Consider the following 26,858-nt stretch of genomic DNA (forward strand, 5'->3'; position numbering starts at 1 on the left):
ATGAGAAGCACACTTATGTATCATCATGATTTTATACATTGTAGTCATTCTTTTCAATTGGATTGATTAAAATCGTGGATTGAGTTAATTAAACTCCATTTGTGGACTGAATCGGTGTTATAAGAAGTGAGCATGTTTGGAACTGCAAGTCTGTGTCTGTGACATTGAAGTTGTTGGTATCTTAGTGTCTTTTCTAGATACCGATTATGTTGAGTAATTTAATGGGTCAGAAACATTAGCAAGTGATGGAATAGATCTGCATAATTCAAGACTACAAAAGGCTAGACTATGTATCATTGAATGACAGGCTCACTAAACCCACATCTAAAAGATGCTTATGAATAGTGGGAGTTCAATGTTAGTATCACTCTAGTAGTAATGTTAGACCTCCATTTTTTTATTCAATTCGAGATGTTTTTAAGACTCGAAAATGCAAAGGAGTTATTGAATGTAGTTAGTGAATATTTTAGAGGATCATTGGAAGCACTTGCAAATACCCTTATGATGTGTTTTAATAACCTTAAAGTATATTCACCAAAGTTGTAGTTTTGAGCACACTTTGAAAGGCTTTAGATTCAGAACCTTGGTTGTGCTCACTTTCGACACACTTCTTAGTTATTTTAAATGGCAACATTATAGTCCTGAAGATATAGACTAGTCTTAGCATTATCAAATAAAGAGAGTGAACTTGGTATCTGTGGACCCCGATCCGGGACGGGCGTGAGGGGACGTGCCCCCACGACGAGTCTCTCTAGATCGTCCACGTGAAGGAGAGCCCCACCAAGGAACTCTCGAAAGAGTGCCCCTCACAGCATGAGCGGCGATGTAAGGGAGATACCTCTCGATTCGAGGACTAGCCCGGATTCGAGACGCACCTCGAACAAAGAAAGAGTCGCCATCCAAGGAAGTGGGCCCTGGATCCCATGCTGTGCTCTGTTGCAACGGATAACCAGAGATATAAAATAGGGTTCGTGCCTGATGACGAATGGGGAAGGGATTAGGCGCCCCCAATTCGCCCAAGTGCTAGCACCTGGTCTCTTATGCCATTTATTATTAATTTTGAAGAGTTTTGGGCGAAAATCATGCGAAATGAGAACGAATATCTCCGAGATAACGTCTAGCTAATCATGCATGTCTCGGAGATGAATAAGAAGCACACACAAAAGAAATGAAAGATATGTCGCCTAAGAATAGCTAGGTTATGAGTGACATGCCTAATTGGTGTCTAAGTTCTGGTGGACAAGCACATGCATGTTACAGCTAAAGGTATAGGATCTGTACATAAAAATAAGAAAACACAGCAAAACACACAACACAATACGACTCGACACACGACCCGACACGACAAACCCTAGACTCTAATGCAATACTTGACTCGGACCAGGATGGCCATCCATCCTAGCTGCACTACGTATCCCGGCCTCGGGAAGAATCAGAGCCAACGTAGTTCGGTGCCCTATTCTAAACTACGATGCCTAAAACTCTAGGACCGCTATCCTAGACTCGATCCACTAGACTCGACTGATGTTTAAAGCTTTTTGTGCGATTGCTTAAATTCAAGTGGATTGTAATTTTTAGGACTCTATATGCCCTAACTAATGCAAGTTGATTAGCCTTAAGCTAATGCAGGTGGGCCCTATATCCTATGTGTATCTAGGCTGTGCATTCTAAGGAAAACCATGGGTTGACTATATGCTTCCTAGTCTAGCCATCGGTTCGACTAAATGTCTAACCGATCGACTTGAGGCCTCCTAACTCTAGGGACACTCACACGACAGGACACACCATATCAATACAAATCAGGACCGACTCCTAACTCTAAAACACCCTAAATATCTAGGACAGACTCCTAACTCTAGGGGAAGATCTTTTTTGAAAAGGTTTTGAAGTTTTTTTGTATTTTTTGGAATATTTGAAATGTTTATTTTTAAAGGTTTGGCTGGACCTGGGATGTGGACCCCAAGCTGCACTACGTACCCTGTTGAAAGGGATCAAGCCAACGTAGTTCGGACGGAAAGGTGAGAAATAATGGTAAAGTGGTGTGTAAAGGGTGAAAGAGTGTAAAAAATGGTGACTGAACTCAGGGTGCCAGCAGCACGCCTGAGCTGCCTACGTACCCCTCAGCTAGGGATCAAGCCATCCGTAGTTCGGAACAGAATTCCTAACTACTCTGCACATAACTCAAGATTTTTTGAGATTTTGATTTTTAAAATGTTTTTGGATTTTGAATTGTTTTTGAGATGTTTTTGAATTTTCAAGTGTTTTTGGAATGTTTTTGTTGTTTTCAAGTGTTTTTGGAATGTTTTTGTTGTTTTCAAGTATTTTTGAAATGTTTTTGTTGTTTTTTGACACCAGAGAATAAAATCCTATCATCATAAGGGTAGGGGGACTTCTGGAATCCCGCAAAGGTTGGATAGCATCCTATGCTTTGCGGGGGAACGAACAGGAAAATAACTCGGCAAGGGTTGGACAGCATCCTATACCTTGCAGGAGCGGGTAAAGATCACGACTTGATGAGAGGATGGACAGAATCCTAACCCCTATGATGATAGGAAAAACTCCTGGACTGACTGAAGGACTGACTCCTGTGCTGAAGACTGTTATAATTACTATTTATAATTACTATACAAGATTACTATTCAAAAATACTATTCATAATTACTATTTATAGGTACTATTCAAAACTACTATTCATAATTACTATTTATAAGTACTATTCAAAACTACTATTCATAGTAGGACTCGTTGATGTGGGACCCGCTGTTGTGGGACCCGCTGCGGGACCCGTTGTGGGACCCGTTGTGGGACCCGCTGTCGGACCCGCGGATGTGGGACCCTCTGTGGGACCCGCTTTGGGACCTGTTGTGGGACCCCGCTGATGTGGGACCCGCTGATGTGGGACCCGCTGTGGGACCCACGGATGTGGGACCCGCTTTGGGACCCGCTGTGGGACCCGCTGTGGGACCCGTTGATGTGGGACCCGTTGATGTGGGACCCACTGTTGTGGGACCCGCTTTGGGACCCGCTGTTGTGGGACCCGTTGATGTGGGACCCGTTGATGTGGGACCCGTTGATGTGGGACCCACGGATGTGGGACCCGCTGTTGTGGGACCCGCTGATGTGGGACCCGCTGATGTGGGACCCACTGCTGTGGGACCCGTTGTGGGACCTACTGATGTGGGACCCGCTGTGGGACCCGTTGTGGGACCCACTGTGGGACCCGTGTAGTGCAAAGAATGAATAATTATAAAATAAAAAAAAAATGAACTTACGCCAGCTATGGGAGGAACAAGAGATCCAGGAAGGTGTTGACAGAGTCGTGCTTGTGTGGGGCCCGCTGGTGTGGGGCCCGCTGGAGGTGGGGTGGATGAGATGGGGATGCCGGTGGAGCTCCGGTGGTTGGCTGGGAGGATGCCGGAGAAGGTGACCGGAATCCGGTTGGGTTGCCGGAGGAGAAGACCCTTCCTCTCTCTCTCTCTGCAGATCTCTCTCTCTCTCTCCCTCTCTGCAGATCTCTCTCTCTCTCTCTCTTTTTTCTCTCTGCAGATCTCTCTCTCCCTCCCTCTCAGATCTTTCTCTCTCTCTTTCTCTTTTTTTTCTCTCTGCAGATCTCTCTCTCCCTCCCTCTCAGATCTTTTTCTCTCTCTCTCTCTCTTTTCTCTCTGCAGATCTCTGCAGATCGTTGGCGACCACCCGATGGTCGAATCCCTTTTTTTTTTTATTCGGGTGTTTTTCGGTTCATTTTCTTATTTTTTTATTTTTTGTGGTTTGACGTTTTGAAAGAGTGGTGGTAGGTGAAGAAAAAATGAGGAGGGAGGGGGGACAATGATGATGGGTTTTGACCCTTTTTATTATATATATTTTTTTTTGAAATGGGATTCCTTTCATTCAAAACCCCACTCGTTATTATATATATTTTTTTTTGAAATGTGATTCCTTTCATTCTCTCTCTCTCTCTCTTTTCTCTCTGCAGATCTCTGCAGATCGTTGGCGACCACCCGATGGTCGAATCCCTTTTTTTTTTTATTCGGGTGTTTTTCGGTTCATTTTCTTATTTTTTTATTTTTTGTGGTTTGACGTTTTGAAAGAGTGGTGGTAGGTGAAGAAAAAATGAGGAGGGAGGGGGGACAATGATGATGGGTTTTGACCCTTTTTATTATATATATTTTTTTTTGAAATGGGATTCCTTTCATTCAAAACCCCACTCGTTATTATATATATTTTTTTTTGAAATGTGATTCCTTTCATTCAAAACCCCACTCGAGGCCCTTTTACAAATGAGAATGGGAGCTGATAAGAGCAACCTTTTAGCTTGGTAATTGCACTCCCCCTCATGTAATATTTTCACTCATTAGTTGCAACCACACAGTAATTGGCATTGGCACACCCATATGTGGATAAATCTAAAATAACCCTCCTTTTAATAGCAAATTCAGCCCCTCTCTCACTCTATGTATTGCCACTCACGCCCCTCTGCTTTCTGCAGGGTATCTTGGAAATAATAATGACCATTGATGGCTCTTTAAACATCAAAACAAGATTGTACGGGTAAGCCTCGGAGTTTGGGGGACCTCAATAGGGGAGTGCCAATACCAATGCTCAGGGGTATATTATTATTATTATTAGGGTCGAGACAGAATTATGATCGGTCAAAATGGGGTGTCTACAGATGCCCCTTTTTGGCAGAGCGCGCTTGTCGCGCGAATGTCAAAGCTGAACAGACAACACATTTTGACTGGCCCAAAATCAGAGGGTTTTTTTTTTTGTTTTTTGTTTTTTTTTTTTGGATTTTTGAAAATGATACTCACAAAGATAACATGGTGAAATAGCCTTTCACCGGACTCTGACTCCACAAACGCGGGTGAGATAGCCTCTCTTGAACTCGTAACTCAAAAATAGATATATGGATGAGATAGCCTCTCTTGCAAAACTTTAAAGGATTGAGTTGGCTGCGAGAGAGCCGGGAAAGATATTGGTTTGGTAGCGATTGAACCAGAAGCCGAGAATTGACTTGACTGCGAATGAGTCGGAAGGTCAAAATTTGCTTGGTTGCGAGCGAACCGAAAAGCGAAGGGTTGACTTGACTGCAAAGGAGCCAAAATCAGGGATACTGGCCTAGTTGCGAATGAACTATAAAGTGAGGGATTGACTCGACTGCGAATGAGTCAGAGTCAGGGAGATTAGCTTGATTGCGAATGAATCAAGAAATCAGCGAGAACTTTGGCAGCGAACGTGCCGAAGAGTCTAAGATTTGGACCCGATTGCGAATGAATCAAAAAGGCCGGAATGATGACTTGGTTGCGAACGAACTGAAGTCAAAGAGATTAATTTGACTGCGAATGAGTCAAAGGAACGGGAACTGGCTTGGTTGCGAACGAACTGAAGCGAACGAACCGAAAAGCAAAGGGTTTGACTTGACTGCGAGGGAGCCAGAGTCAAGGATACTGGCCTAGTTGCGAATGAACTAGAAAGTGAGGGATTGACTCGACTGCGAATGAGTCAGAGTCAGGGAGATTAGCTTGATTGCGAATGAATCAAGAAATCAGCAAGAAACTTGGCAGCGAATGAGCCGAAGAGTCTAAGATTTTAGCTTGGTTGCGAATGAACCAAAAGGATGGAATTTGATTTGAGCTGTGAATGAGTTAAGAATTGAAAGATTGACTCGACTGCGAAGGAGTCGAAGTCAGGGAGATTATCTTCATTGCGAATGAATCAAGAAATCAGCGAGAACTTGGCAGCGAATGTGCCGAAGAGTCCGAGATTTTGACCCGGTTGCGAATGAACCAAAATGCCAGAATTATGACTTGGCTGCGAACGAACCGAAGTCAAAGAGATTAACTTGACTGCGAATGAGTCAAGAAATTAGAAAACAGGCCTGACTGTGAATGAGTCGGAAACCTAAGATTTTGACCCGGTTGCGAATGAACCAAAAGGTCGAGGATATGAGCGAGACTGCGAATGAGTCAAAACTCAAAGGATTGACCTGGTTGCGAATGAACCGAAAGGTTGAAGATATGCAAACCTGAATTTGGATCTGAGAAGATAGCATCTTGGCAGATGATCAGGGCGGAATGATTAGACAGTTATCATGATCAAACCTATAACCTGGTTGCGAATGAACCGAAAGGTGGAGGTTATGAGCGAGACTGCGAATGAGTCAAAACTCAAGGATTGACCTGGTTGCGAATGAACCGAAAGGTCGAAGATATGCAAACCTGAATTTGGATCTGAGAAGATAGCATCTTGGCAGATGATCAGGGCGGAATGATTAGACAGTTATCATGATCAAACCTATGACCTGGTTGCGAATGAACCGAAAGGTCGAGGATATGAGCGAGACTGCGAATGAGTCAAAACTCAAGGATTGACCTGGTTGCGAATGAACCGAAAGGTCGAAGATATGCAAACCTGAATTTGGATCTGAGAAGATAGCATCTTGGCAGATGATCAGGGCGGAATGATTAGACAGTTATCATGATCAAACCTATGACCTGGTTGCGAATGAACCGAAAGGCCGAGGATATGAGCGAGACTGCGAATGAGTCAAAACTCAAAGGATTGACCTGGTTGCGAATGAACCGAAAGGTCGAAGATATGCAAACCTGAATTTGGATCTGAGAAGATAGCATCTTGGCAGATGATCAGGGCGGAATGATTAGATAGTTATCATGATCAAACCTATGACCTGGTTGCGAATGAACCGAAAGGCCGAGGGTATGAGCGAGACTGCGAATGAGTCAAAACTCAAAGGATTGACCTGGTTGCGAATGAACCGAAAGGTCGAAGATGTGCAAACCTGAATTTGGATCTGAGAAGATAGCATCTTGGCAGATGATCAGGGCGGAATGATTAGACAGTTATCATGATCAAACCTAAATTGGGATCTGGGAAGATAGCATCTTGACAGATCAACATGGTGGAATGATTAGACAGCTATCATGATCAAGCCTAAATTGAGATCTGGGAAGATAGCATCTTGACAGATCAACATGGCGGAATGATTAGACAGCTATCATGATCAAACCTAAATTGGGATCTGGGAAGATAGCATCTTGACAGATCAACATGGCGGAATGATTAGACAGCTATCATGATCAAACCTAAATTGGGATCTGGGAAGATAGCATCTTGACAGATCAACACGGCGGAATGATTAGACAGTTATCATGATCAAACCTAAATTGGGATCTGGGAAGATAGCATCTTGACAGATCAACATGGCGGAATGATTAGACAGCTATCATGATCAAACCTAAATTGGGATCTGGGAAGATAGCATCTTGACAGATCAACATGGCGGAATGATTAGACAGCTATCATGATCAAACCTAAATTGGGATCTGGGAAGATAGCATCTTGACAGATCAACACGGCGGAATGATTAGACAGTTATCATGATCAAACCTAAATTGGGATCTGGGAAGATAGCATCTTGACAGATCAACACGGCGGAATGATTAGACAGCTATCATGATCAAACCTAAATTGGGATCTGGGAAGATAGCATCTTGACAGATCAACACGGCGGAATGATTAGACAGCTATCATGATCAAACCTAAATTGGGATCTGGGAAGATAGCATCTTGACAGATCAACATGGCGGAATGATTAGACAGTTATCATGATCAAGCCTAAATTGGGATCTGGGAAGATAGCATCTTGACAGATCAACACGGTGGAATGATTAGACAGTTATCATGATCAAACCACTCTAAGAATCAAGAACACGAAACTCAAGAATGAACAATTTTGATTCAAGAAATTGAGATTTCGATCGATTCCATTACATGATTGATTGTCTCTTGCCGAGAACGTTAGGAGTGTGCGATCTCTGCTGAGGACCAGACATAAGTAACGTGCTGAGGTTTTGAGTAGACCATTTTTTCCGAGAGAACTGAATTCTGCTGGAGATTGAAGGTTGTGGGAGCAAATTCTAAACTCCACTGGAGAAACTGATTTTCTGGGGAAGTTGACCTTTCAGAGAATGCACTCGTCTGAGAAGTTTGAAGTTTGGCTCGAGATATACTCGTACATCATTGATTGCCTTTTGTGCTTGATATCTTTTATGACGCAAGTCATAAAAGATGCCCCTAGTATATTGTGTTTCCATGACAGGAGTTTTAAGGAGGCAGGACAATGATGGTTGAAGAAAAGATGCTTCGTTTCATGAAGGCTCGAGGATGCAAAGTTCTTTTGTATGGAGAGAATAGGACAATAACCATGATGGCTGAGTCTGAAAATCTCTTCTTTCGCATGGCTCACTTTTGGAGGCTTAAGGTCTCGGGTAGGTTTGAACAAGATGTCTCCCGCCTTTTCTGATACCTAAACCAGGATTTACTCTGAATTTTGTTCGCATTTTGGAGGACACGCTCCCATTCTGCACCCGACAGTTTGGACTTTGCAAGGAAAGGGAACACAAATATGAAGGAGGAACAGATTTCCAAGGACTCAATCAAAGAAGACTCTTATTGCACGAAGGACGACTCGCTTTCGACTTCGCTCTTGGATCTGATGTGTTATTTTTTAAGGGTATGGCTTAGCCACTCTTAGAGTATTTCGAAGACCGTGTCAAGAGGCACCACTATCCTCTTTCGGTGTTTATGTTATTGTTATTACCCCTTTCAGATTGCTCGGTTTCGATGCCCCCAGTTTAGAGGAATGTTAAAGTAAGCTTGCTGGCACTACTTGGACTCCGAGATTTTACCCTGGTTGAAGACTGTTTCTCCACCTCAATGATCCACTTTTTTGTTGGAAGTCATTACCATTGACCAGATTGCCTTTTCAGGTTTTCAATCTGACGGACCGCTTGTCCTAACTTTTGCCTGGTTCGCCCTTTCAGGTTTTCAATCCAGCGGGCTCGATACCCTAACTTTTGCCTAAGCTGACTTTTCAGTTGTCAACTTAGCGGGTGAATGACCCTAAATTTTGCCTAGACCGCCCTCTCGGGTTTTCAGTCTAGCGGGTCTTCAGACTCCATCATTTTTTGTTCTTGACTTTGAACCTCTGCTTGTTCACCAGAAGGACTTTCTAAGTGGGCTGGGGTTCAAAACGGTTGGATATTTCTTTTGGATTTCAAAGTTTCGACTAGACTTGGATTGGCCAGGTTGCCTCAGTACCCCAATAATGGAGGATCAGGTTCGCGTAGTTCACTGAGATTTGGAACAGAATGATTTGGCTTTTAAGCTCAAAAGTTGAAAGGGAATAATTTGATTTTTATTCCAAAGGTTGAAAGGGAATAATTTGATTTTTATCCCAAAGGTTGAAAGGGAATAATTTGACTTTTATCCCAAAGGTTGAAAGGGAATAATTTGATTTTTATCCCAAAGGTTGACCGAACCTGAATTGATCAGGTTGCCTACGTACCCCCGAAGAGTTGGGGATCAGGTCAGACGTAGTTCGGGCCGAAATGCCCCTAATTTGCGGGTGTTTGAAAAGAATGTTTGATTTTGTTGAGGCTCGAAGGTGTTCGCAAAAGGATTTTTTTTTGAACTTGGGATTTTTGGCGTTTAAGGCTCAGGCGTCCAAGGATGGCCTTCTGATGTTTTGGCATACAAGCTTCTTGAATGGCTAAGGTTCAATGGCTTTGAACTTTTTTCTCTTTTTTTTTTAGGAGTCTGGCGGCATTTCCTGGCAAGACTTCATCTGTACTGCGCAAACTTGACTGATTGAATTCCCACTTTGTCTTTGGGATCTTGCACTGATGCTCAGTATTCTAAGACTCAGGGTCTTCTCTATATGCTGAAGATGCTTTAAAACCGACTCAAATTCTCGGGATTCTGATATTTCTAAGGAGTTGACGTGGGGCATGCTCCCTTCTCCTTTCGTCTCTGGATTCTATCTTATTTTTCTTTGTTCATTCTGATTTTTATTTTTTTGCTTGGATGTGGGGAATGCCCCTACGCCTGGAATGCTTTAACTTGAAATTCCATCGCAATGTATAGCCCAAGTATTCTTTTTGGGGTTCATGCTCTATGCTCATGACTTTGTTGTCTGAAAGTCTTCTCTCAATTTTTCATTCACTGCATTTGATGTTTGGTATTCTTCATTTGAATTTTTTTGCTCTTTCGACCTGATGTCTGAAGCTGAGGGTGACTCACGTTGAACAGTGCCAAGGCACGCTTCTGATTTATCCTCATAGGACCAAGCAACACTTCCTTGAACCCTCTAAATAGGTTTATCGACTCTTTGCGCTCTTCGGGAGATTTTGCTAATCCTTATTTCCCGAGTTTCGGATTTCGATAACACTATCCACGGTATCGATTTCATCTTCAAGTGGCTTTGCTCAACACTCTTCCTCTCGTTTGATCATCTTTCAAATCTCGAGGAGAATTTCATCAGCATCCTCGTCCGAGGAGGGTGTCTTAATTTGTTTATTAACATTAGATCCAAGAGTGAACATATACAAGAATAATGACGACACTGGAATCAAATGTTCGTTGCATTGAATGTTTGAAGTACATACATTGATTTTTGACGCGCCACGATAGGCTCTCCATCAAATTCAACAAAAGATTGGACATTGGTTCACAATGAGAGAGACCAATAAACACAACGTACGTAGAATTGATATTGGCATGGTTAGGCTTACCAACTTTGACAGGAGGGTAAGTATACACTCTTCCAAACAAATTTCAAAGATGAGACACTTCATCGGAGGCAACGGATTGGCGCTGAAAGTTCAAGGACAACGTGCCTTCATTGATAATGATTGGAGAGAGCAATCCTGGAGTTAGAATCTCAGAAGAGAGGGCCTCTTTGGTTTCTGTTGATCCAGCTCAAATTGTCCTTTAGCACCTGACAATGGCAAGGCTTTCTCTGGTATAATGTTTTCAAGGAGTTCAAGCTCTGACATTTTTCTTTTCCCTTCCTAATCATTTTCCAGCCCAGAGGTGGTATAGGTAGAGGTGGTAAGATCTGTGAAGGGTTGAATGAGTTGAATGGTTCCCATGGTGGGTGAAAGAAGTGCAACACGGTTATGTGCAGGGTTCTCAGAAGCATTTGAGTTCGAGAAGACTGAGGGGATCCCCGTCTATCAGGTCATGGATGTCATCACCATCTCTCTCATTTCTCTCAAGACGAGACTTTCAGCATACTCAGCCATCTGGGCAATGTGAGAGGAAAAAGGTATAGCGGGCTAGACCAAGCGAGTTTAGAGATGAAAGCTTTTTGGGGTTGATGGTAAACGAGTGACTAAGACTCCTGTCATGGACATCATAAACACTAGGCTCAATGAGAATTAATCCCATAGCAATGTAATGTGCAAGTTGAGACAAAAGGTAGCGCCAACACATCCTTCCCTTGGATCAAAATCCGACAGCTTAACGGTTGTGCATGAAGATGTGGTACGACAAGTACATGGTTTGTCAACAAGCCTAAAAGGATGATGACCACACTCAAGGTATTTGGAGAAAATTCGGCAGCATAACGGCTATACCAGGAGATGTGGTAAGGTAAGCACATGGTTTGTCAATGAACCCAAAAGGATAATGATTACGCTCAAGGGTTCTAAAAAAAATTGGCAGCATGACGGCTATACTAGGAGGGTCTCAGCAACTAAACATGAAGAGTATGCCGTCATGGTCAAGATAAAGCAGGGTTCTCAGCAAGAACACACACTCCGATAATGATAATGGCAAGATAGACTCACAATCGACATGTGGAACACGGTCTGATCAGGATCAATCAAATGATCAAGCTCACGGAAGACAGATCATGACTAAAAGAGCCAAGAATCTGATGATAATCCACAGAATGGATAGATGGGGAAAAATTGATTAGATTAGAAGGAAACCTAACTAAGAAGCAAGCCCTAATCTAATAATAAATATATACATATATATATATATATATACATCCTAACCAGGGGCACCAACCCTAGTCTAACTAGCGCAGCCAAGAAAATCTTGACCCAGAAGTGTCTGTGAGTGTACTAGATAACGCGGCGGGTAACCACGGTGTGACTTACCCTTCTACACTACATGGGTAGGCTGACTTCTATCCTAGGCTTACATATGCTGGTCGCACATGTTCGTCCTATATGAGTACATATATATAGTGTCCTAGCAAGGGTTCCCTAATTTTGGTTCTAAAGGGAGAAACTAATATATATACATAATATAATGAAATAAAAGTAGGGCCCGGGCATTTCTGCAGGGTACTATGCTTATGACCATACCCTTGATGTATAACGCCAGCACACCCAGCATTATACAAAGTATGTTCATTGCTCATCGGCTGCTGTAGAACACCAGCACACCCAGTGTCTACGGCTGCAGCTCCGGCGCATAGCTCGGAAATAGATACAACGGTTCCCATCTGGTACGCGTCATATCTATTCCCTGAGGCCAATAATGAAAATGATGAAAGAAATAAAGAATATGACAATGTATGATGTGCGATGTGTGAATCCCTTGTTTTATTTACGCGCCTACTTGGTGCCCCTGGATTTCTAACGATAAAGTTCCCATTTAACTCGATTTTGGCCCAAATTTTCTCAAAATTAGTAACAATGGCATTTTTACAGAGTTAGGCAATGTTTCAAGAAATCCCCAGCAGAGTCGCCAGTCTGTGGACCCCGATCCGGGACGGGCGTGAGGGGACGTGCCCCCACGACGAGTCTCTCTAGATCGTCCACGTGAAGGAGAGCCCCACCAAGGAACTCTCGAAAGAGTGCCCCTCACAGCATGAGCGGCGATGTAAGGGAGATACCTCTCGATTCGAGGACTAGCCCGGATTCGAAACGCACCTCGAACAAAGAAAGAGTCGCCATCCAAGGAAGTGGGCCCTGGATCCCATGCTGTGCTCTGTTGCAACGGATAACCAGAGATATAAAATAGGGTTCGTGCCTGATGACGAATGGGGAAGGGATTAGGCGCCCCCAATTCGCCCAAGTGCTAGCACCTGGTCTCTTATGCCATTTATTATTAATTTTGAAGAGTTTTGGGCGAAAATCATGCGAAATGAGAACGAATATCTCCGAGATAACGTCTAGCTAATCATGCATGTCTCGGAGATGAATAAGAAGCACACACAAAAGAAATGAAAGATATGTCGCCTAAGAATAGCTAGGTTATGAGTGACATGCCTAATTGGTGTCTAAGTTCTGGTGGACAAGCACATGCATGTTACAGCTAAAGGTATAGGATCTGTACATAAAAATAAGAAAACACAGCAAAACACACAACACAACACGACTCGACACACGACCCGACACGACAAACCCTAGACTCTAATGCAATACTTGACTCGGACCAGGATGGCCATCCATCCTAGCTGCACTACGTATCCCGGCCTCGGGAAGAATCAGAGCCAACGTAGTTCGGTGCCCTATTCTAAACTACGATGCCTAAAACTCTAGGACCGCTATCCTAGACTCGATCCACTAGACTCGACTGATGTTTAAAGCTTTTTGTGCGATTGCTTAAATTCAAGTGGATTGTAATTTTTAGGACTCTATATGCCCTAACTAATGCAAGTTGATTAGCCTTAAGCTAATGCAGGTGGGCCCTATATCCTATGTGCATCTAGGCTGTGCATTCTAAGGAAAACCATGGGTTGACTATATGCTTCCTAGTCTAGCTATCGGTTCGACTAAATGTCTAACCGATCGACTTGAGGCCTCCTAACTCTAGGGACACTCACACGACAGGACACACCATATCAATACAAATCAGGACCGACTCCTAACTCTAAAACACCCTAAATATCTAGGACAGACTCCTAACTCTAGGGGAAGATCTTTTTTGAAAAGGTTTTGAAGTTTTTTTGTATTTTTTTGGAATATTTGAAATGTTTATTTTTAAAGGTTTGGCTGGACCTGGGATGTGGACCCCAAGCTGCACTACGTACCCTGTTGAAAGGGATCAAGCCAACGTAGTTCGGACGGAAAGGTGAGAAATAATGGTAAAGTGGTGTGTAAAGGGTGAAAGAGTGTAAAAAATGGTGACTGAACTCAGGGTGCCAGCAGCACGCCTGAGCTGCCTACGTACCCCTCAGCTAGGGATCAAGCCATCCGTAGTTCGGAACAGAATTCCTAACTACTCTGCACATAACTCAAGATTTTTTGAGATTTTGATTTTTAAAATGTTTTTGGATTTTGAATTGTTTTTGAGATGTTTTTGAATTTTCAAGTGTTTTTGGAATGTTTTTGTTGTTTTCAAGTGTTTTTGGAATGTTTTTGTTGTTTTCAAGTATTTTTGAAATGTTTTTGTTGTTTTTTGACACCAGAGAATAAAATCCTATCATCATAAGGGTAGGGGGACTTCTGGAATCCCGCAAAGGTTGGATAGCATCCTATGCTTTGCGGGGGAACGAACAGGAAAATAACTCGGCAAGGGTTGGACAGCATCCTATACCTTGCAGGAGCGGGTAAAGATCACGACTTGATGAGAGGATGGACAGAATCCTAACCCCTATGATGATAGGAAAAACTCCTGGACTGACTGAAGGACTGACTCCTGTGCTGAAGACTGTTATAATTACTATTTATAATTACTATACAAGATTACTATTCAAAAATACTATTCATAATTACTATTTATAGGTACTATTCAAAACTACTATTCATAATTACTATTTATAAGTACTATTCAAAACTACTATTCATAGTAGGACTCGTTGATGTGGGACCCGCTGTTGTGGGACCCGCTGCGGGACCCGTTGTGGGACCCGTTGTGGGACCCGCTGTCGGACCCGCGGATGTGGGACCCTCTGTGGGACCCGTTTTGGGACCTGTTGTGGGACCCGCTGATGTGGGACCCGCTGATGTGGGACCCGCTGTGGGACCCACGGATGTGGGACCCGCTTTGGGACCCGCTGTGGGACCCGCTGTGGGACCCGTTGATGTGGGACCCATTGATGTGGGACCCACTGTTGTGGGACCCGCTTTGGGACCCGCTGTTGTGGGACCCGTTGATGTGGGACCCGTTGATGTGGGACCCGTTGATGTGGGACCCACGGATGTGGGACCCACGGATGTGGGACCCGCTGCGGGACCCGCTGTTGTGGGACCCGTTGATGTGGGACCCGCTGATGTGGGACCCGCTGATGTGGGACCCACTGCTGTGGGACCCGTTGTGGGACCTACTGATGTGGGACCCGCTGTGGGACCCGTTGTGGGACCCACTGTGGGACCCGTGTAGTGCAAAGAATGAATAATTATAAAATAAAAAAAAAATGAACTTACGCCAGCTATGGGAGGAACAAGAGATCCAGGAAGGTGTTGACAGAGTCGTGCTTGTGTGGGGCCCGCTGGTGTGGGGCCCGCTGGAGGTGGGGTGGATGAGATGGGGATGCCGGTGGAGCTCCGGTGGTTGGCTGGGAGGATGCCGGAGAAGGTGACCGGAATCCGGTTGGGTTGCCGGAGGAGAAGACCCTTCCTCTCTCTCTCTCTCTGCAGATCTCTCTCTCTCTCTCCCTCTCTGCAGATCTCTCTCTCTCTCTCTTTTTTCTCTCTGCAGATCTCTCTCTCCCTCCCTCTCAGATCTTTCTCTCTCTCTTTCTCTTTTTTTTCTCTCTGCAGATCTCTCTCTCCCTCCCTCTCAGATCTTTTTCTCTCTCTCTCTCTCTTTTCTCTCTGCAGATCTCTGCAGATCGTTGGCGACCACCCGATGGTCGAATCCCTTTTTTTTTTTATTCGGGTGTTTTTCGGTTCATTTTCTTATTTTTTTATTTTTTGTGGTTTGACGTTTTGAAAGAGTGGTGGTAGGTGAAGAAAAAATGAGGAGGGAGGGGGGACAATGATGATGGGTTTTGACCCTTTTTATTATATATATTTTTTTTTGAAATGGGATTCCTTTCATTCAAAACCCCACTCGTTATTATATATATTTTTTTTTGAAATGTGATTCCTTTCATTCAAAACCCCACTCGAGGCCCTTTTACAAATGAGAATGGGAGCTGATAAGAGCAACCTTTTAGCTTGGTAATTGCACTCCCCCTCATGTAATATTTTCACTCATTAGTTGCAACCACACAGTAATTGGCATTGGCACACCCATATGTGGATAAATCTAAAATAACCCTCCTTTTAATAGCAAATTCAGCCCCTCTCTCACTCTATGTATTGCCACTCACGCCCCTCTGCTTTCTGCAGGGTATCTTGGAAATAATAATGACCATTGATGGCTCTTTAAACATCAAAACAAGATTGTACGGGTAAGCCTCGGAGTTTGGGGGACCTCAATAGGGGAGTGCCAATACCAATGCTCAGGGGTATATTATTATTATTATTAGGGTCGAGACAGAATTATGATCGGTCAAAATGGGGTGTCTACAGTATCAAGTGTCATTATCTTGAATAATAAATGACACATAAAGTATGGAGCCCTTAAGTTCGATATGGCCTGGAATTAATACCATATCTTTGTATATTATGATTTTTATTTCGTAAGTACTCCAGAAAAAGATTTGTGAATAGATTAAGGCATTACTATTCACATTTAAAATTCTATGTGAGGTCTTGATGTGAGTTAGGTGCTTAGTAGGGGAGAGTATACCATTATATCGGGAAATAGAATAAAGGTGGATGTTGAATCCATTATTACTCGCCACTCTTTTCTGAAATTTTGGTTTCATATGAACTAGAAACCTTATTCTAGAAAAACTTGATTCATTTGGCTATGAATCAAGGTCTGGAAGTATAATGGATTCTCTCTAGTTTTTCATTTCCCATTTAGTGATTTTGGTTCTCTTCAGGGCAATCCTTATTGACTTGGATTGCACTTTTCTCAAGGCCAGACTTAGCCTACCTTGCATTAGAATGAGATAATCGGTATTGTTAGAAATAAATGAAATCGCGTGAACAAGATAAGTTTTTTAACCACATATCTGAGGATAGTTGGGTAAAAGAAGAATTCTAGATTCACTTGATTTTACCGATTTAAACAATGATACGGGGTACATTGAAGGAGAAATATCCAAAGATTAATTAGGGTGTCACCAAGAGTATTGATCTACTAAAGGTCATTCACAATGACATCTTGGATCTTTGGACTCTGACAGTTGGTGGCAGAAGGTGTTACCCTTTTGGTTAAATTTTCTAGCCATATTTAAATGTCTCTCTAATCAAAAGTAGGAGGCCCTATCTTTGTTTGTGATCTATAAGGTAAGAGTCGAGAATTAACTTGACATAAACGATCAAAACAATAAGGGTCATTTATGCAACTCTCTGTTGCCTAAGATTGTGGGTTAAAATTCTTAAAACACCAATGTATTTTGTGATCCAAGTAAGGCTGTGCCTAAGACCCTTTAAGATTTATGGGTCATAAGGAAGCTGAAATTGGGAAACATGCAATTTTGGGTTGTTTATATGAGGTAAAAGTTTATAACCCACGAATATAGTGATTAAGCTCTATGACCATAAGTTGCAATTTCATAGATTATCTTAAAGTATTTAAGGGTTTTAGGTTCTGTTGATTGACCCATAGTACGTATATTGTCGGGATTAAATGTGCCAAGACTTCTAAAGGATGGTGACCTTAGTGGGAGTGTAGTGTCTTTAGTAAAATCACCTTTAAGGAGAATCAGATTGTAGTACCGGTACTGGTGATCCAAGAGAAGGTGGTACCAATGCTCATTGGAACATTAAAAGACACATATAAGTTAACAACCCACATTATAGATGTTTTGGCGGTGACGACTACCGAACAATCCTTGAGGCTAAGGAAAGCGGCACATAGTCTGTAGACTTAGAGATTCTGCTTAAGGTTTAGAGCAGACTTCCTAACAATTGTACACAAAATTTCATCAAGTACTCTCTATGTTAAGTTTTAAGGAATTGTCACAGGATAATGGATATATCTTAAGGTCAGAGGAGTAATATTATTTTCCTCGTGTTATGTGTTGATGGTATACTACTTGCTAGTAGTACTTAGCCATGTTCAATGATATTCATACAAAAGAATTAAGGTGAAGCATCCTACATAATAGGAGTTTAGATTCACCTAGTTGGGACTCGAGGATTGCTGAGATTGCAGAAAGCCTATCTTGGTAAACTCCTAAGTATTGAACATGGATAAATTACTCCATTTGTAGTGTTCCTATAGTTAAGGGTGATATATTCAGTCAGTTCCAAGATCCCAAGATCGATTCATTATAGGAGCAGATAAAGAGGTTCCCTAATAGTTCCGCAATTGCGGTCTATTGAATGTTTAAATCTGCACCTATCTGTGTATAACCTATATGGTGGGCAAATTTAGAAAGTACCAATGTTATTTATGTATGGATCATTGAAAATTTGCCAAAAGGTTATATATTATCTGTAAGGGACTAAAGGTTTAATGCTCACAAAAAGTAAATGAGATAACTCTAATGTGATTGGTTAATCTAATTCTGACTGTTGTCGGAACACCTAGAGTTCTGCTCTAGTATATTTTGCAGAAAGTCCTAAATCGTGGAAGAATGTCAAATTGACACTCAGTTGCTTCCACCTTGGGTACAGAGTTTATTGTGTATTTCAAGGCCTTATACTATGCCTTGAAGTCGCGGAATTTTGTCTCAAGGTTTTATCTTGTTGATAGTCGACAAGTTACTGAGAATGTATTGTGATAATTCCACTGCGGTTTTACAATTTCAAGAACGACAAATCAAGTAATGGGGTCAATGTATTGACATATTGTCGTGAGGAAGTTCAGAATCAGTGTGTATCTGAAGATTACATAAGCACCGCACTTATGTTGGCGGATCCTTTGACTGAGGGCTTGTCACCAAAGCTCTTCAGAGAGCATGTAGCGCGCATAAGGTTGGTTGACACTTTTGATAGCCTATGACAGTGAGAGTCTGCATTAGGTATTGAGATACACTGTTGTGATCACATTTTATTTTATGATTCTGATATATATTATTTTCTACCGCTCCATTTTGTGCACATTACGTAAATGGATTGTGAGTAAGAGGTAGAATGTCTGTAGACTGTTTTGGACCATATTTAGATCTTATGCATGTATGCGTTTACATTCATGTTAGTAAGTATTACTAATGATATAATCGTGGGGTAGGCTATTGGGTAGAGTTGGTGACCCAATGGTTACATGGTTTATTGTTAGTAGTTTTTGCTGAACAGAATGTTGTGTTTATTATCTAACTAACTTAAAGATATGATCCTTATGTTTGGCTCAAAGATCTTGCTGGCCAAGTGGGAGAATGTTAGGAAATTATCCTAACGGTGGATGTGGCATGTGCAAGATCAACGGCCTAGATCATTTTGTTAGTTAGTTTTGTGAAAAGGCATTAAGTGAAAAGCCATAAAAGAAGGGGTGTAAATGTAAGAGACTTTTGGGGAGGGAACCAGCGTGATGAGGAGTTGTGTTTCTTCCCATAAATGTCTATTTATTCTCTCATCCGGTCCCTACTCGCACACAACAATTTCTACATCATTCTCTTTGTAATCCACGCCAAAAAGAGAGAAGAAGTCGGTCCCTATCACAGTCTGTTGTGGAGTGAGGAGAAATACCGGAATGGAATCCTTCCAATGATAGCAAAACGATATTCGGTTTTCGGTATGTTCCCTTTACTGTTTCAATTTCAATCCATATGGTTAATTGTGATTTTCTCAAAGTTGGACCGCCATAGATCTGTTGCCCCTGTTCCTTTTATGATGAACACTTACAAGACCTTCAGCCAAGAGTGGGAGTGGAAAGCTAAATTAACGAGGTAAACAACAATTTGGAAGGCATCAAACCTAGAAGGTTTTGGAGACATTAGTATAGCGAAGCATAGCTAACGTTTTCTCATTTGTCTATGTTTATGTTCATCAATGTTGTCAAGGAATTACAAGGAGTCACTACTGCATTTACCACCCTCATTAGTTTGTAAGGATGCAAAGTAGTGATTTTAGCTATACGCTTAAAATGAATAAAACATGCGAGAGGATGATAGAACCAAGAAAAACAAGATTAGTCATTAACCAAAAAGAAATAAAAATGGTGACCAATTTGGGAGGGGATTGGAGAGGGTCCCCATAGATCAGAGTGTACTGATTCCACAGGTGCCGAAGTACATCATTCAAACAAAGTAAAAGGAAGGCGAGACATTTTTCCTTCCATACAATGAGAGCAGATAGATATATTTAAAATATAGCTACTAAGAACACTTCTATTACAAGGTATGAAGAGTCCTCTAATGTTGATGGTCGAGATGGTAGTGCTAAAAATCTCCTTTAGCAGGAATACCAACAAAGACTTCAGGAGACTAACTAGGTTGAACCCTCCTTCACTCAGTCTGGTGTGAAGAACTTTTCTCGATTTGAGATCCTTAATGACAAAATCACGATTCACGAGAGGAAAACATCAATAAGCAGTCCAAATCTCTAGTTAACTAAGCTGCAAAGATTAGATTCCTTTTTTATAGCCAGTACTCGTAAAACATTATAGAGGAAGAGAAGCATGAGAAGTGGGAATTGTAGTAGTACCAATGTGAGTGACGAGTAGTGGAGATCCATTAGCAACTAAGAAGTGATGATTAACCAAATAATCATAACGAGAGGTGAGAGACTAAATATAGACAGTCGTGCGTTTGGTGACCTCAGTATTTGGGAACCACTGTTGGTTAATATTATCAAGAGACACGGAAGCAAAGGTCTGACGATGATCCATGGATGAGATGTTTAATTGATTTTAGTGTTGATAGCACTGAAAAGGTTCATGGCCTCAGCGATTCAGATCTGAATTGGGATTATTAGGGGCTGCACCAAGAATCCCATTTGCTGGTCAAGGGTACTACAACCACAACCAGATTGTTGACGCGACTAGATTCGAATATTCGATTCCCTTATAAGATTCAAATATGATCATTAGAGTCATTCAGAAGGTTCAAATTCAAATAGCAGATTCACCAAAAGGCCTCAAATCTGGTTCGCTCATCGATATTCAGAAAGAGTGATCCAGATTGGCTCATCGACGGTTAGTGATCAATAAAGTTTTGACTCGGGAACACCTTATCCACATATGTTCACGTTGGAAGGTTATGGAAATTGGTTAATGATATGTGTGGACCCGTAGTAAGAACAATAAGGTAAGTGGGCTTATTTGAGGAACAGATGTCTAAAATGGATGGACCCCAGCATTTCCTTTTTTATTATAAATGTAGGATTGGTCCCTTCTCTTACACATAGGATTGTTATTTCTCCTCATTGCAATACACATATGGAAGCATGTAGAGAGTAGAAAACTGCTCCAGATATTAGGAGATGCAGTAAAGGATAATCAGTTCCCGGGATAATCACACCACACTCGGAATCATCTCAGGATCGAAAAATATCTTTGCCAAAAGATCCAAAAACCATGGAACAGGGTATTTATGCCCGATCTCTACTCGCATTTATTTTGGTCAATCGCATGCTTATGATTCCATCACGCAGCACAATCTTAGTTTTACAATATAAAGAGAAGAAATTTAAACACTCATTTATTTGATTTGGACATACTTCTAGTGGCCATAAATAAAAAACAATCATATACTATAATGATAATGTAGGAACAACAATGAACTGGTCATTTGTTCTCTGCTACGGCAAGCTGGCTTTTGCGGTATGCACTGTATCTAAAAACTAGTTGTTCTCGAGGTGGTAACTTCTCTTTAATGGCATCCACCTTAATAAAATCCTCACTCCATGCATAGAGATATGGAAACCTCTCTGCACTGAGTAAGTTCACACCCGAACATTCGCCAAAGACAGGGAGCCAATGAGAAATCCAACTAGCAACCAAATCCAAATATCCGATGCTCTCTCCTCCAAAGAATTTCTTCCCTTTGATCTCTTCATCCAGAATTTTCAGTGTCTCCAATGCCGATTCCACAGCCTTTTCTTGTTCTTCTCCTTGTGAAATGAAAATGGACCGTAGATCAGAGAAACACTACATCAAGAGAGATAATTCAAAGAAAAATGATTAAATATTTTAACTTGGGATCAATGGCTTTATCAATAGTTAGAAAATCTTGGCTCCAGAATAATTGTTCTTCAAGGCAAATTGTAAAAGATTCGAGAAAAGTTCCGAAAAAAATGGCCTAAATTCAGAAAAAACCAAGTGCAGGTGTTTTTCTCTTTAGGCTGTTTGGATTTCAGGATTATTTGGACAAGTTTGGAAAAGAAAATTTGTATCATAATTGCTTGCTTTTCCAATAAATAGCTATATATGTTTTTGGAAATTTTCTTACAACCCACTCGGATATGGGTTCCAATTTGTCTGTTGGCACACAAAAAATTGCACAAAAAGTTTCACTCCAGGCCAATTTTTGGCAACCATGAATTGTTTTTCCAATGGTATATTAGTTTATCTAGGAGAGGGCAAAGGAGGGTAGGAGATGAAGAGACTTGATATCTCATTATTAATGAGGAGAGGGTAAGAAGTGGCTAAAAAGCAGAGAGCTGGGGTTGAGCCTCTAGCTCAATGGTAAGGCTTTACTCTTTGACCTTGAGGTCGGTGGTTCAATCCCAACTTACCAACCAAATAAAAAAGAGCAGAGAGCTGCCAAAGGCCCAAAAGGTTATACAGTTCCCAAAAAGCTCTCACAAGCCAATTAAAAAAGAAAAGACAAGCTTGGTCTGTGCAATTATTAAAACAGGATTGTGCTGATATCATTTCCCACCCTCCCTAGCCTTCTCTAAAGTCTAACCACTTGATAAACTAATATTCCATGGGAAAATAAATTAATGGAGCCAAACATGGCCTAAAAACCCAGAAAACAGAAAAGGTAGAAAACAATTACCTTCTCATCGATAAATTTCGCCCAGAAGCGCGCCTTAGCCTTCTCATAAGGATCTTCAGGAAGTAAAGGATTTACTTTCCATGTTTCCTCAATGTATTCGAGTATGACTAGTGACTCAGCAATTGGTTTTCCATTGTGCAAAAGCACCGGGATCTTTTTGTGCACAGGATTGTACTTCAAAAGCAATGGACTCTTATTAGTGAGATCTTCTTCAATGTATTCGTATTCAATCCCCTTAAACTTCAAAGCCCATTCAACTCAAATGGAGAAAAAGCTTATAGAATGTCCAAATAACTTCAATTCCCCCATTGTAATGAAATTTTTAGGATGCTATGAGCCCCTGCCCTGCTCTATAATTTATAGTGAGGAGCAGTGCATGGTTTCTCTATCTGAGAAATGAACTTTCAAATAAGAGGAGAATCTGAAAGTGGGTCCCCTATAGGATGTGGTGTAATTGGGACCGTTGATCTGGTGGATCTTCGCGGGGTTTTGACCCACATTGTCCTTTGCTAAAGATTATTGATCAAGTTAGCCTACTTTGACACCACTGCATCCGCCAATGGCCAACCACACAATAAGGCCTCCTTTATTAAGCTTTGTTTGTATCTTGTTTGAATTCAAAGATTTTTCTGGAAAAAAAAAATGATAGGAAAAATATTTCTAAAATTTTCTACTTTATTTAGGCACGAAAAAAGATAACTTGAACCAATCCTATTCATTTTTTACTTTCAAGGACATGGAATTTATGATCATATACTGCTAAATTAACCATAATCACCGGTAATGTTTTCTTGCAATTTCATCATGGAAAGGCTTTCTTTTCTTTTCCTTTTCTTTTCAGGATAAACTTCTTTGTTGTTTCGTATAACAAACATGGATGAGAAAGCTTTCTCCTATAAAGATATTCCTCTCATTTGGATGCATGCTGTAGAAGGAAAATAAATAGGAACACATCGGAACCCGTACGGGTGTGGCTCTTTGGCTTAAAGTCATGAGTATGTTTCCCAATGACGTGAGTTCGAATCCCCGGGGCTTACCCGATGTGCTTGGTTTACTAGTGATTGCACGCATCGATAGGGAATAGTCCTGCCATAAAAATTGGGATGGGATACCCTATGTCATGAAAAAATAAAAAGCACATCAGTTAAGTGATGGTTAACAATGGCCAATGAGGTTCACTAATAAGTTATGATTAGTGGTTTCGACAGAGAGAGCTTGATGATAATAAAATTTAAAGACTTTATCTGTGATTGATTTCTTTTCCTTCTACTATCAAGCAAGAGAAAGAGGTGAAAACTTGGAAAATAGTTTCATTTCCATCTCTTTCCACCCTTTTCTTGCAAACCAAATAGGCATTTGAGGTTTTACCAAGAGAAGTTGAAGCATTAAATTTTGCATGCCTTAAACCTTGTTCATTTTGGATTTTGAGTACCATCGGCGCCCTGATTTTGTGTTAATTCACAAAATTCAAAACAAACAAGGCTAAAAATCTCACATATGAGATTTTTTTTCCATCGTGTAAGACAATGTAACCTCATGGTAGACCACTAAATTGAGGCAGTTCAATGGGGAGATAGAAGTCCTTGTGGTTTTTGGGGAAGTAAGTTGTTTTTTGGGGATTGGTTGTCCTGTTTGGAGATGTTCATCAATTTTGTTCTGATAGTCTTTTATAAACAATGGAAACAACCTCTGACTGTCTTTTTCTGCCATATGGTGTCAAAGAGCTCCTTGAGAGTTCTCCTTCTATTGCCATGTACGCCATGAGAGTAGGGGTGTCAATGGATCCCCATGTCTTAGTCATGATATGACATTCAAATCCCTTGTTGGTCGGATCAAATTCAGTTGTACACAATTGAATTTTAAAAATAAGTTAGGATGTGAATAGGAAAGAGTAAAAAATCTTAATTTACTATTTAGGCAAAAGGTCGACCTGGACAAGATTCTGACCAAGGTAAAATGGAATTAACTAGTACAAGTCGCCAATGAATGACAGTATTGAAATAGTTTGAAACATGAACATGGCTTATTTTTACTAAAATACCCCTAAATAATACTAGAAGTTATAAACAATTAGAAGTTATTTTTTGTAAAGGGCGATGATAAATCCGCACCCTGTAGGATAATTCGCACCCTTGTAAAGGAGAGTAAGTGGTAGACTATAAAGCTTTTTTTTAACTTTAAGGGTTGCGAATGATCCTTAGGGTGGTGCGAATTTATCTTTGCCCTAAAAAATTTCTCTCTCTCTCTCTCACTCTCACTCTCACTCTCACTCATAAGTAATGAGTCTAATGACACTACTTTCTCCTGTGTTGTCATTTTCAGGTAAAGGGGTGGAAATATCATTTTAAGGTTACAAATAATTGCTTGACCAAATCTGCAATGTTGCGTATGCAGTGATGTCATAACCAAGCTGCTGTTAAACGTGGAGAAATATTCCATGAAAAAGGAGAAACTTGAGAGGATGGGAGTGAGGGGAGCTCTTAAAAGGTGGAAAAATAAAAAACCAATTTTAAACAGGTATAATTTTTTCACTAGTTTTCCTCTCCACTCCCACCAACTCAAGTCTCTTCCTCCCCATCTGCAGCTCTACTCCTCTCAAACAATGCGGAACACGAATATTCCTTGGAATAATTTTTCATGGTTGCTAAACGCCTAAACATGTACTTATTTTTTACTCAACTGGAAATTTACGATTATTTGCATCCAATTCTGAGTGCCAACAGAGTCCTTTCCAACACTCTTACACCACCCGCTCCGCCACATAAAACTTTATTTGTATGTTGAGGAAAATGATTGTGCGCTCAAGCACATATAGCTTATATGCGCTTGAGGGCACAAAAATCATGTGGGCCCACATTGTTACGATTATCCAAAGCGTTTGAAAGGCCCTAACATAGATAAGGTGCGTACAAAAAATCAGCTCCATAGGATCATCCTATGGAGCTGATTTTTTGTACACACTTGCAAATGAATGGTTTGGATCACCACAAAAAATGTGGACCCATGTGTTTGTGCCCTCAAGCGCATATAAGCTTATATGCCCTCGAGCGCACAATCATTTTCCTCTTTTATGTTTTTTGTAAAGTTTGTGATTTAAAATAATTTTAAATCTGAAACTTTATTTTTATATTGTGATATATATCAGCAACACTCTGATTGATAGTCAGCAGAATACATTTTTAGGACTTGGGCTCTGTTTGGTTGCTGGTAGTTACTGACTATCAATCAGCAGTAGTGGTGCAAGTAGTCAACAGGGAGGCAACAAGTCTTGTAGTTACCTGGAACTTACCTCGTAGAATAGTGGTAAAGTAGTATTTGGTTGTCAGCCTCCTCGTAGAGTAGTGGTAGGGGGTGTCAATATCAATATAAAGAGAATGGAAAGGAAGAGAGAGAGAGAAAAAAAAAACATTGTTTCCAAGAAATCTTGTGGCTTTTTGCATGGATTTTCGTAAGAGGAGGCAAGCACTCAACATCACCAACAAAGCCAGACAAGCAGGAGACATCCAAGGAGTGTTCCAAGATTTCTAAACTAAATAGGCAAAGGAAGCTAATTTTGAGAAACATTTATGAACCTTTTCTAAGACAGACAAGAACAAAGGGTCTGTTCAGTTGCGCGCAGGAAACGGAAAGGAAAATGAAATGACGTGGCAGAAGGAAATGGAAAGGAAAAGAAACTGCTAAGAAAGCAGTAGGAGTGCGCATTCAGTTGCCAGGAAACGGAAAAGAAACAGTAAAGAAACAACATTGTGAAAGGGGGTTTCACACAAGATCTGAAACGGGTTTCAAAAAATAAGCTCAAAAATCAAAACATATGAAAGAGGGTTTCACTTAAACCCTAATCCGAACCATCATATAAACCCCTAATCATATTTAAGAACTTTGCAAAAATCAGAAAGCCAAAGGGAAATCTAATCAAATCAAAAGCAGATTAGGGGTTTTTGCAATGGCGGATAAAGAAATAAAAAAAGATTGAAATGTGCATTTTCTGTAAAAGAGTTTCAGGTAGTGCCAAGATATGAAACTGAAAACCCCTAAAAAATGGTGATAAATCCCCATTAAAATGTGCATGAAACCCATTCTTCTTTCCCATCTGAAACTGATGAGAAAACTCCTAAAGAATGGCGATAAAACACCAATAAAACAGAAAAAATAA

General features: G+C 41.1%; 1 pseudogene across 1 annotated transcript; it reads right to left on the reverse strand.

Moving 5' to 3' along the window:
* Positions 1-21,382: 21,382 nt before the first annotated feature.
* Positions 21,383-23,250, reverse strand: LOC143882085 (putative glutathione S-transferase; annotated as a pseudogene). Its single transcript, XR_013252097.1, has 2 exons — positions 22,706-23,250; positions 21,383-21,852 (listed from the first exon to the last, which is right to left on the reverse strand). The product of XR_013252097.1 is annotated as a putative glutathione S-transferase (transcript).
* Between the last annotated feature and the right edge of the window lie 3,608 nt (positions 23,251-26,858).

Source organism: Tasmannia lanceolata, unplaced genomic scaffold (genome assembly GCF_043159265.1).
Source record: "Tasmannia lanceolata isolate RefF3 unplaced genomic scaffold, GAP_Taslan_0.1 ptg000007l, whole genome shotgun sequence".
Classification (NCBI taxonomy): Eukaryota; Viridiplantae; Streptophyta; class Magnoliopsida; order Canellales; family Winteraceae; genus Tasmannia; species Tasmannia lanceolata.